This window comes from Neovison vison, chromosome X (assembly GCF_020171115.1).
Source record: "Neovison vison isolate M4711 chromosome X, ASM_NN_V1, whole genome shotgun sequence".
Lineage (NCBI taxonomy): Eukaryota > Metazoa > Chordata > Mammalia > Carnivora > Mustelidae > Neogale > Neogale vison.
Genome location: NC_058105.1, coordinates 79,936,355 through 79,949,582, shown reverse-complemented (window position 1 = coordinate 79,949,582; position 13,228 = coordinate 79,936,355).

The window sequence follows — 13,228 nt, the reverse complement described above, 5'->3', positions numbered from 1 at the left end:
TTCTGTATTTTCATTGTTAGTGTATAAGAAAGCCACTGATTTCTGCACATTGACTTTGTATCCTGCCACGCTGCTGAATTGCTGTATGAGTTCTAGTAGTTTGGGGTGGAGTCTTTTGGGTTTTCCATATAAAGAATCATGTCATCTGCGAAGAGAGAGAGTTTGACTTCTTCATTACCAATTTGGATACCTTTTATTTCTCTCTGTTGTCTGATTGCTGTTGCTAGGACTTCTAATACTATGTTGAACAAGAGTGGTGAAAGTGGGCATCCTTGTCTTGTTCCTGATCTCAACGGGAAGGCTGCAAGCTTTTTCCCATTGAGGATGATATTTGCTGTGGGTCTTTCATAGATAGATTTGATGAGGTTCAGGAATGTTCCCTCTATCCCTACACTTTGAAGCGTTTTAATCAGGAACGGATGTTGGATTTTGTCAAATGCTTTTTCTGCATCAATTGAGAGGACCATGTGGTTCTTCTCTCTTCTCATATTAATTTGTTGTATCACATTGATTGATTTACGAATGTTGAACCATCCTTGTAGCCCAGGGATGAATCCCACCTGATCATGGTGGATAATCTTTTTAATGTGTTGTTGGATCCTGTTGGCTAGGATCTTGTTGAGAATCTTAGCATCCATATTCATCAGTGATATTGGTCTGAAATTCTCCTTTTTGGTATGGTCCTTGCCTGGTTTGGGGATCAGGGTAATGCTTGCTTCATAAAAAGAGTCTGGAAGTTTTCCTTCTGCTTCAATTTTTTGAAACAGCTTCAGGAGAATAGGTGTTATTTCTTCTTGGAAGGTTTGGTAGAATTCCCCTGGGAATCCGTCAGGTCCTGGGCTCTTGTTTTTTGGGAGATTTTTGATCCCTGCTTCAATCTCGTTATTAGATATCGGTCTATTCAGGTTGTCGATTTCTTCCTGGTTCAATTTTGGTAGTTTATATTTTTCCAGGAATGCATCCATTTCATCTAGGTTGCTAAGCTTATTGGCATATAACTGTTCGTAATAACTTCTGATGATTGTTTCTACTTCCTTGGTGTTAGTTGTGATCTCTCCCTTTTCATTCATAATTTTATGAATTTGGGATTTCTCTCTTTTCTTTCGGATTAGTGTAGCCAGTGGCTTATCGATCTTATTGATTCTTTCAAAAAACCAGCTTCTAGTTTCATTGATACGTTCTACTGTATCTCTGGTTTCTCCCTCATTGATCTCAGCTCTAATCTTGATGATTTCCCTTCTTATGTGTGGAGTTGGTTTGATTTGTTGTTGATCCTCCAGTTCTTTAAGGTGTAGAGACAGCTGGTGTGTTCTGGATTTTTCAATTTTTTTGAGCAAGGCTTGGATGGCTATATATTTTCCCCTTAGAACCGCCTTTGCTGTATCCCATAGGTTTTGGACCGAAGTGTCTTCATTGTCATTGGTTTCCATGAATTGTTTCAGTTCTTCTTTGATCTCCTGGTTGATCCAAGCATTCTTAAGCAACAGTGTAAGTTTTACATCTTCAGTGCTGATTTTTTGTTGTTGTTGTCTGATTGCTGTGGCTAGGACTTCTAGTACTATAGAAAATAACAGTGGTAAGAGTGGACATGACACTTACGCCCACTCTTATATGTTCCAGACCATAGAGGAGAAACTCTCTGTTTCTCCCCCTTGAGGATATTACCTGTGGGCTTTTCATATATGGCCTTTATTATGTTCCCTTAGAGGGTTTTTATCATGAATAGATGTCAAATGCTTTTCCTGCATCTACTGAAATAGTCATATGATTCTTATCCTTTATTAATGTGGCATATCACATCAATTGATTTGCAATCCTTAAACCATTCTTGTAACCCAGGAATTCTTGTAACCAACTTGACTGTGGTGAAAGGATTTTTTTTTTCCAAATGTACTGTTGGATTCAATTTGCTAGTAATTTATTGAGAATTTTTGCATCCATATTCATCAGCGATATTGTCCTGTTCTCTTTTTTAGTAGAGTCTTTATCTGGCTTCGATATCAGGGTAATGCTGACCTCACAATATGAGTCTGAAGTTTCCCTTCCTTTTCTGTTTTTTAGAACATTTTGATAAGAATAAGTATTAACTCCTTATTAAATGTTTGGTAGAATTTGCCTTCAAAGTCATTTGTCCTTGGACTTTTATTTTTCATTTTTTAAAATTTTTTTATAAATTAATTAATTTATTTTCAGAAAAACAGTATTCATTATTTTTTCAACCACACCCAGTGCTCCATGCAATCCGTGCCCTCCATAATACCCACCACCTGGTACCCCGACCTCCCACCACCCCCCCGCCACTTCAAACCCCTCAGATTGTTTTTCAGAGTCCATAATCTCTCATGGTTCACCTCCCCTTCCAATTTACCCCAACTCCATTCTCCTCTCTAACTCCCCCTGTCCTCCATGCTTTTTGTTATGCTCCACAAATAAGTGAAACCATATGATAATTGACTCTCTCTGCTTGACTTATTTCTTTTTTTTTCCAATTTATTTATTTTCAGAAAAACAGTATTCATTATTTTTTCACCACACCCAGTGCTCCATGCAAGCCGTGCCCTCTATAATACCCACCACCTGGTACCCCACCCTCCCACCCCACTGCCACTTCAAACCCCTCAGATCAATGTGGTTTTTTTTTTTTAAAGATTTCACAAATTTTATCTATTTGACAGAGAGAGATCACAAGCAGGCAGAGAGGCAGGCAGCGGGAGAGAGAGGAGGAAGCAGGCTCCCCGCTGAGCAGAGCCCGATGCGGGACTCGATCCCAGTACCCCAAGACCATGACCTGAGCCGAAGGCAGCAGCTCAACCCACTGAGCCACCCAGGCGCCCCAGATCAATGTGGTTTTAATTTGAATCTCCCTTAGGGCTAGTGATGATGAACATTTTTTCATGTGTCTGATAGCCATTTGTATGTCTTTATTGGAGAAGTGTCTTCTTATTTTAGTCTTTAGTCCATTTACATTCAAAGCAATTGTTGTTAAATACTAAATAGTGCCATTGGCACTAAATAGTGCCATTTTGTTACTTGTTTTGTCATTGATTCTGGAAATTTTGTCTGATCTTTACTGTCTTTGTCACTTTTGGTCTCTCTTTAGCACTCCAAGAGTCCCTTTTAATATTTGTTGGTTTAACGGTCACAAACACCTTAATTTTTTTTGTTTTCTGGGAAACTCTATTTCTTCTTCTATTCTGAATGATTGCATTGCCTGATAGGTATCCTTAGATGCATATTTTCCCTTTCCACACTTTGAATATATCAACCCACTCCCATCTGTCTTGCTGAGTTTCTGTTGGAAAATCTCCAGCTGGATTTATATGTTTTCCCTTGTAATTTAAAGACTTCTTTTGTCTTGCTGGTCTTAAGATATTTTCTTTGTCAGTATACTTTGCAAATTTAATTACAATATGTCTTGGTGTTGGATTGTTTTTGTTGATTTTGTGGGAAATCTTTTTGCTTCCTGGATCTGGATGTCTGTTTCTTTCTCCAGATTAGGGAATTTTTCAGCTATATTTTCATTAAATAAATTTTCTGCCTCCTTTTCTATCTCTTCTTAATCATGGAGTCCTATAATATGAGCAAGTGAGAGCAAGTGATATTCACCATTCACATTAACTGAATGGTGATGTTATTGTGTCGATGGAGTCACCATTTACGTTAACCAAATGGTGATGTTACTGTGTCGATGGAGTCACTGAATACCCTAAGTCTATTCACATCTTGCATAATACTTCTTCCTCTCCTTTGTTGAGCTCAGTGCTTTCTCTTCTACGTCACTAGTCTGTCCCTCTGCCTCTTCCATACTGTTGTTCATTGCCTCAAATCTGTATCCAATAACATTTATTGCATTCTTCATCTCCAGTAGATTCTCTTAACTCTTGATCTCTGTGGTAAGGGCCTCTGGTGAAGTCTTTCATTCTTTTCCCAAACCCAGTGAGCACACTTAATGATTGTTGCTTTAAATTCTCCATCAGGCCTGTTACTTATACTTGTTTTAATTTGATCTCTGTTAGTGCTCTTGTCTTATTCTTTCATCTGGGATACATTCATCTGTCTTAGAAATTTGTCTAAGTTTCTGCTGTCTTCTCTGTGTTAGAAAACCCAGTTATGTCTCCTGCTCTTGAAAGTAATGGTCTTATGAAAAAGAGGTCATGTAGTGGTCAGGGCCTGGTGCTTCAGAGAGTATCGCTGGTGTGTGCTGCATGTGCTCTGCTGTTGTATTCTGGCTGTTTGGTCCTTTAGGTCAGTCATCTGCAGAGGCTCTCCTTGTCTGGTATGTTCAGTGTTTGGTTCCTGGCCTGAATGTGCTGAATTTAAGCTAGGTGTTCTCTGATCTGCTTGTGAGATGAGACTTTTCACCACCTCTACCAGATCTGAAGCCCTGCAGAGCACTCTGGTCTGGAGACATGAGGTGGTAAGGAGTTTTTGTTGCTCTTTTGGGGGATGGGCCCACCACACTGAGATTGAGGGAAATTTGACTGAAAAGGGTAGCCCCAACAGAGTGCAGGGGTTAGGACTTGGTGTATGCAAATTGAGCAGCCATAGCAGAGCTATGTTGTTTCCCACAATTTGCTTTGTGTTTATGCTGAGGGCAGGGGATGGAAATGCTGTCAGCCCCCTCCTTTGTTCCTGGAGAGGTGTCTCTGTGAATGGTGCCTCTCAAAGAGGCACTATGAGAAGAGCTAATAATCTCCCCAGTGTGTGCTCCAGGTGTTCTTTAGGTCACTGTTTCCAATCTGTGTACTCATGGGTTGTTTGTCTGCTTTACCTCCAGGAACACTGTAGTGCCTTCTGGTCTCTAACCCAGCCAAGCCTGCTGACCTTTAAAACTCCAGACTATAAGCTCTGGTGGTTTCAAGAACTCATGAAATTCAGACCATATTTTCCAAGCCAGTAGCTTGGGGAAAACATTCTTCTTGTGTATGTGCTCCTTTCTCACTCTCCTCCTTCTCCACATCCATGGATTCCCTCCCCTCCACAGCAGCTTCAATCCATTTCTCCCCTAAACCACGTCTTTGCACTATCTTCTTCAAATGGCCTCTTCTCTCCCTTTTGTCATGGAGGTTGTTCTGTCAAACTCCAGGTATATTTCTGGGGTTTTCAGGATGACTTGATAGTTACCTAGTTGTGTTTGTAGAACAACATGAGACTAGGGTCCTATTCCTCTACCATCTTCCTCTACCTCCTCCACAGTCTGGAATCTGAATTTTCTCCTGCAACTTGGCACTTTTGAGTTTTGAAACTCTAGATTTTATTTTTTTTCTGAACTTTTTTTCTGCTTTAGTTGGTAAAAGCAGTGATGAGGCATGAACCTTCTTCAGCTACCTCAGATGACTCAGATAAAGGCAGATTTTCAGGGTTATTTCTTGTTCCTACCTTTCCTCTTCATCAGTATCCTGGTACTTCAAGTGTCTCCTGCATGGGCTGCAGCTCTCCTAGACTCTTTGTTATTTATTGATGGCATCATCAGTTCTTTCACTGATATTATTCATCTTCCTTTAGGAGGGGGCTTTAAAATTGGTTTTGGGAGAGCAAGTGATATTCACCATTCACATTAACTGAAACTTTGTAAATGTCAGTAGGTGCTTATTGTTTGTCAGACCTGGTGTACAGTTGATACATATATATTCTTTCCTTTATGGTTGCTGCTTTCTTTCTTCTCATTAAATTTGTAAGTGATATTTTTTCTTGTACTTATTTGGACACAAACTTTTATATTGATCAGAATGAGAAAAAGATATGTATGGTACAGGATTATGTTCACCTAAGCTAACGTCATCATCCAATGATCCTGACCCACATTTGTAACCTCAATTTGAGACTGCCCTGAATGAGAAAGTCAGTTATTTTAGGTAATGTTTACATACATTTTCTTTGTTTTCCTTCAAAAAGATTTCAATTTTTTCTTCATCTGTAAATACATTGAGTACTTTCATAAAACTCATCTATCAAATCTTCCTCTTTCTCTAATTCTTCAAGAAACCACAGTTTTGGGGTGCCTGGGTGGCTCAGTGGGTTAAGCCGCTGCCTTCGGCTCAGGTCATGATCTCAGGGTCCTGGGATCGAGTCCTGCATCAGGCTCTCTGCTCAGCAGGGAGCCTGCTTCCCTCTCTCTCTCTCTCTCTGCCTGCCTCTCTGCCTACTTGTGATCTCTGTCTGTCAAATAAATAAATAAAATCTTTAAAAAAAAAAGAAGCCACAGTTTTGTACCTGTCAACAAACTGCCATTGATTTATTATCCCTGCTGCTTAATATGTTTCAAAATCATGTATTTGATGGGGAGAGTGGAGCATTGTGAAGGAGACTAGTGATCAATTTTCTCCAACTTCTGTGTCACTTCTAGGTTTTTGTTTGTTTGTTTTGTTTTTTGTTTTTTGTTTTTTTGGCTTCATCTGATGGTTGCCCATTCCAGGCACTCTTCATTACTTTTATGTTTTAAGTTTTTTTGTTCTTTTTTTTTTAAGTTTATGCTTTTTTTGAAATCTAGCTTTTGCTTAGCACTTTTTTTTTTCCTTTCTTGGCAGTAAATCAAGCCTATAGCCTGCTTTGTAGAGCACAGGTTACTTCACTAGCACAGACACACCTTCCTGCCAGTAAGACAAAAGGATCATATGGTACCTACCATAGCATTGTGAAGATACTCTAAATCCTGGATTTTGTTTTGTTTTGTTTTTGTTTTTATTTTTGAGCGACATCAAAGTTACCTAATAGGATGTTTTGCCAAAGTTGAATTCTTTCTAAGGTTTTGAGGGATTTGCTTTCCAGTCTTTGCATACTAACTTCACCGGGAAGGCAACAGAGGCACCAACAACAGCTGATGGGAACAACAACAAGCTGATGGCAGTGGGTGCTGCAGCTAAAAGTCCAGATTCAAAAATGACAACCGGGTGGAATTCTGGGTCCATGACAGGATGAGGTTGAGAGGAGTTGCAGTAATGCAAGGTTCAAGAGGGATGGCAGGGACAGGGAAGGGTGAGGGGAAGAGAGGGACAAGTTCTGTAGCTGAGGCTCCAACTTCCACATCGTTGGCAGTGATGGGGATGTCTTCACTGGTCAACTAGGTTTCCATAGAAAAGACTGAGGAAAGAGGACAGGGTGACGCTTCTGGGCCAGCGGGTGGTACCTGTTCACTAACTAAAGCTTTCTATGACATGGTTTGTCACATTCCAATCACCCCAAACCTATGGCTTCACTCAATGCAATACTCAAAATGAACTGAGGTGCTTTCGTATATGTTGCTAGCTGTCAAAACTAATACTGGCAATAAAATTGCAAGCGTACCACTGTCACCATCAACAACAACACTGGTCACTGCACATTCAGGAAGGAGCTTTTGAAAAGAGGAAGAGACAAATGTACATTTAAAACTTAGCACTCAGTTATTCACCTTCCTTTCTACCATGTTGCCCCATAAACCCAGCTTCACTTTCCTCTATGATCATAAAGACAGCAAGCAGATGGCCATTCCACTTTAAGATGAATAACCTGATGAAGACCAAATAAATATTGGGATAGCCCCTTTAATTGCACTTTGCAGACATTGTGGAGGCTTTTTTTTCCCCTAACATCTTAATTTTATTTTATTTTTTCCAGTGTTCCAAGATTCATTGTTTATGCACCACATCCAGTGTTCCATGCAATACGTGCCCTCCTTAATACCCATCACCAGGCTCACCCATCCCCTCATCCCCCTCCACTCCAAAACCTTCAGTTTGTTTCTCAGAGTAAGTGAAACCATATGGTAATTGACTTTCTCTGCTCAACTTACTTCACTCAACATAATCTCCAGGTCAGTCTCTGTTGATACAAAAGTTGGGTATTCATCCTTCCTAATGGCTACGTAATATTCCATTGTATGTATGGACCATATCTTCTTTATCCATTTGTCTGTTGAAGGGTATTTTGGCTCTTTTCACAGTTTGGCGATTGTGGCCATTGCTGCTATGGACACTGGGGTACATATGGCCCTGTTTTCATTACATCTGTATCTTTGGGGTAAATACCCAGTAGTGCATTTGCAGGGTCATAGGGTAGCTCTATTTTTAGTTTCTTGAGGAATCTCAACACTGTTTTCCAAATTTGTTTTTTACCAATCAAAGTTTTGTGACAATCCTACATTGAGCAAGTCTATTTGGGCCATTTTTCCAATAACGTTTGTTCACTTCCCATCTATTTCACATTTTGGCAAGTCTTTAAATATTTCAAACATTTTTATTATTATTATATTTGGTATGGTGATCAGTGGTCTTTGATGTTACTAGTTACTATTGTAATTGTTTTGGGCTGTGATGGACCTACCCATATATGATGGTGAACTTAATCTCTAAATGATGTGTTTGTTCTGACTGCTCCACCAAAGGTTGTCCCTCACCTCTCTTTGGACCTCCCTACTCCCTGAGACACAAAAATATTAAAATTAGACCAATTAACCTACAGTAGTTTCTTAGTGTTCAAGTGAAAGGAAGAGTAGTATATCTTTTACTTTAAATCAAAAGTTAGAAGTGATTAAGTTTTGCAAAAAAAAGCATGTCAAAAGCCAAGATAGGCAAAAAGTTAGGCCTTTTGTGCCACATAATTAACCAATCTGTGACTGCAAAGGAAAAGTTCTTGAAGGAAATGAAAAGTGCTACTCCTGTGAACACATGAATGATAAGAAAATGAAAGAACCTTATTACTGATATGGAGAAAGTTTTAATGGTCTGGATAGAGGATCAGACCAACCACAAAGATTTTTTTTTTAAGCCAAAGCCTAATCCAGAGCAAGGCCTTAACTCTCTTCAACTCGATGATGGCTGAGAGAGGTGAGGAAACTGCAGAAGAAAAGTCTGAAGCCAATAAAGGTTGATTCATGAGGCTTAAAGAAAGAAGGCGTATCCATAACATAAAAGTTCAAAATGAAGCAGCAAATGCTGATGAAGAAACTGCAGCAAGTGTGATGCCTGGGTGGCTCAGTCGGTTAAGCAGCTGCCTTCAGCTCTGGTCATGATCAAGTCCCACGTCAGGTTCCTTGCTCAACGGGGAGCCTGCTTCTCTCTATGCCTCTACCTGCCACTCTGCCTGCTTGTGTGCTCTCTCTCTCTCTCTGAAAAATAAATAAATAAATAAATAAATAAATAAAATCTTAAAAAAAAAACCCTAACTACAGCAAGTTATGCAGAAAATTTAGCCAAGATAATGAAGGTGGCTACATTAAAGATTCTCAATGAAAACAAAGCAGTATTCTAGTGGAAGAAGATGTCATCTAGAATGTTTATAGCTAGATATCTGACTTCAAAACTTCAAAGGACAGGCTGAATCTCTTGTTAGATGTCAATGCAGCTGATAGCATTAAATTGAAGCCAGTTATCATGTACCATTTTGAAAATGCTAGGGCCCTTAAGAATTATGCTAAATCTACTCTGCCTGCACTCTATAAGTAGAACAACAAAACCTGGATGGCAGAACATCTGTTAACAACATGGTTTGCTTAATATTTAAGCCCACTGTTGAGACCTACTATTCGGAAAAAAAATTAAAATTAAAATTGAAATGTTACTGCTCACTGACAGTGGGTGACTTGGTCACCCAAAAACTCTGATGGAGATGTACAATGAGATTAATGTTATTTCCATTCTTACTAACATTCATTCTACAGCCTATTTATCAAGGAGTAATTCTGACTTTCAAGTCTTATTATTCTAATAAATATATTTCATGGAGTGCTTGGGTGGTTTAGTCAGTTGAATGTCTGACTTTTTATTTCAGCTCAGGTCATGATCTCAGGTTTGTAAGATCAAGCCCTGCATCTGGCTCCACAGTTACCTGGGAGTCTGCTTCTCTCCTACTCCCTCTCCTTCTGTACCTTCCCTTGTTTGTGGTCTCTCTCTCTCTCTCTCAAATAAATAAATCTTTAAAAAAAAAGAAATACATTTTATAAGGCTATTGCTGCCATAGTGATTCTTCTGACGGATCGGGGCAAAGTAAATTGAAAGCATTCTAGAAAGGATTTACCATTCTAGATGACTTTAAGGACAACTATAACTCATGGGAAGAGGTCCAAATATCAACATGAACAGGAGTTTGGAAGCAGTTTATTCCAACCCTCATGGATGACTTTGAAAGGTTCAAGACTTCAGTGGAAGAAGTAATCACAGATGTGGTAAAAAATAGTAAGAGAGCTAGAATTAGAAGTAGACCCTAAAGATGTTACTTAATTCTGCAATTTCATGATAAAAATTAATGGATGAGGAGTTATTTTTTATGGATAAGCTAAGAAAGTGGTTTATTGAGATGGTAAAGATGCCATGAAGATTGTTGAAATGACAGTAAAGGGTTTAGAGTATTACATAAATTTAGTTGATAAAAGCAGTGGCAGGGTTTGAGAAGTTGGATTAAAATTTTGAAAGAAGTTTTACTGTGTACAGACTATTATCAAGTAGTATCACTTATGACAGAGAAATTGTTCATGAAAGGAAGTGTCAATTGATGTGGCAAACTCCATTGTCTCATTTTAAGATATTGTCACAGCTACCCCAGCCTTCAGCAACTGCCAACATGGTGGCAAATTTCTCTGTCAACAAAAAAATTATGACTTGCTGAAAGCTCAGATGATAACAATTTCTAGCAATAAAATATTTTTTAAAGATTTTATTTATTTTTTTGATAGAGATCACAAGTAGGCAGAGAGGCATGCAGAGAGTGGGGGGAGGGGGGGAAATAGGCTCCCTGCTGAGCAGAGAGCACAATTCATGGCTCGATCCCAGGACCCTGAGATCATGACCTGAGCTGAAGACAGAGGCTTAACCCACTGAGCCACCCAGGTGCCCCAGCAATAAAATATTTTAATTAAAGTATGTACATTGTTTTTTAGACATAATGCTATTGAATACTTAATAGACTACAAGGTAGTGTAAACATAATCTCTGCATGCACTGGGAAACCAAAAATTCATTTAACTCACTTTTTTGCAATATGCATTTTGCTATGATGGTCTTAAACCAAGCCTGCAGTATTTCCAATTATGCTTGTAGAAAAGCCCTTACTAGGTTCACTTCAACTCTTGCTTCTTCAGCTACTTGCTAAGTATTTAGGGGTAAAGTGCCAAAATGCAACTTGCTCAAAAATTAATGAGCTTCACTAAGGTACTTCCTTATTTTTATATTTTAATATACATTTATTTTTATTAAATCATATATATATATATGAAGATTTATTGTATTAGGGACAATCTTTTGGGACTTATATTTTTTTTTTAATTCTGGAATTCTGCCATTTAAACAGTAAACAAGCATATATCATACAAAATTTCAGGTGACCTGGAAAGGCATATTAATGAAAAATTAGTTCTGCCCTAGTTTGGTAGTAATATTTCTGAAATTTCTTTATTTATTCAGTCTGTTAAAAGACTTTTTTAGAGAAAGGTGAAATCATGACTCTCAAGCAAATATGAAACTAGGCACGTGCTAAAGATTTTATTTTAGTAAATCATGAAATGAGGAAACATGACAGATGTCATTATCTGTTCAAGGAAACAGTCTGTTCAAGGAAAAGTCAGAACAGCAGAGATTTATATGAATTAATGAAAAGTTGAAATGAATCGTGAAAAGAGGCAAAAGTGGTTTCCAACTGGGGAGGGACACTAAATCTAAACCTGAATGTATTCTCTAATATCTCTTTCTTCAGTTACACTGTTAGTGTCTAGAAATGCAACTGATTTCTGTGCATTGATTTACAACTGCTTCAAAAACCATAAGATACCTAGAAATATAGACTTTTCCAAGAAAGTTTTATAAACAGTCAAGAAACAAGTAATTTAAATCTTATACAATTTTTTTCTGAGAAAAGAAAAATTAAGAAACACTACCTAACACATTTATGAATATATCCTAATCAAAACATCAAAACCAACACAAAGGGACCATAAGTTACACTAAAGTGTGTCATAAACATAGATTAAAAATATTAAGTAAAGTAGTAACAGATTTAATCCTGCAATGAATAAGAAAGTAGCACACAATGACCAACATGGGTCAATCAAAGGAAGACAAGGTTGATCTAACATTAAGCGATCTATTAATATAATTTGCCACATTAACCAACTAAGGGAGAAAAACTATAGGATCATCATTTTTGTGTGTGCTGTTGGATTTTGTTTACTAATGTGTTGTTGAAGATTTCTGTGTCAATGCTCATCAAGAAGATTAATTGTAATTTTCTTGTAGTATCTTTTTCTGGCTATGGTATTAGGGTAATATTGGCTTCATAGAATTAATATTGAAGGTTTCCCTCTTCTGCAATTTTTGGAAGAGTTTGAAGAAGGTTGGTGTTCATTTCTCTTTACATGTTTGGTAGTATTCACCAGTAAAGCCATATGGATCTGGGCTTTTCTTTTTTGGGAGGTTAAATTACTGATTGAATCTCATTAGTTAAAAGTCTGTTTGTATGTTCTACTTCATGATTCACCCTACTTAAGTTTCATGTTGGTATAGTCACTTTGGAAAACTGTGGAGGTTCTTCAAAAAATTAAAAACAGAGCTACCCTTCTCTCTAACTCCCCATGTCCTCCATGCTTTTTGTTATGCTCCATAAATAAGTGAAACCATATGATAATTGACTCTCTCTGCTTGACTTATTTCACTCAGCATAATCTCTTCCAGTCCCGTCCATGTTGCTACAAAAGTTGGGTATTCATCCTTTCTGATGGAGTTGGGGTAAATTGGAAGGCGAGCTGAATCATGAGAGACTATGGACTCTGTAAAACAATCTGAGGGGTTTGAAGTGGCAGGGGGGTGGGAGGTCAGGGTACCAGGTGGTGGGTATTATAGAGGGCACGGATTGCATGGAGCACTGGGTGAGGTGAAAAAATAATGATACTGTTATGCTGAAAATAAATAAATTTTTTAAAAAAGCATAATAATAATATTCACTGCCTGGCTCAAAAGATTGTAGTAAGGCTCAAAATCAAAATTACAAATTATTAAATGTCATTAATTAAGAATTAAATAAATGATGGTATCCTCTATGTGAGAATGTATTATAATAAAAATAGTGATGTACAAAACTCTTTAATGATAAGAAAAATTAAGATAACCACCTTCAACTTTAAAAACATTAAATTATGTGAAATATACTCACACTTCATTCTTACACAAGAAAAATCATGAATACGTACATGGCAATAAAATATCCATCTATCTATCAAAAAAAAAAAAAAACAAAAAACAAAACGGAGCTACCCTATGACCCA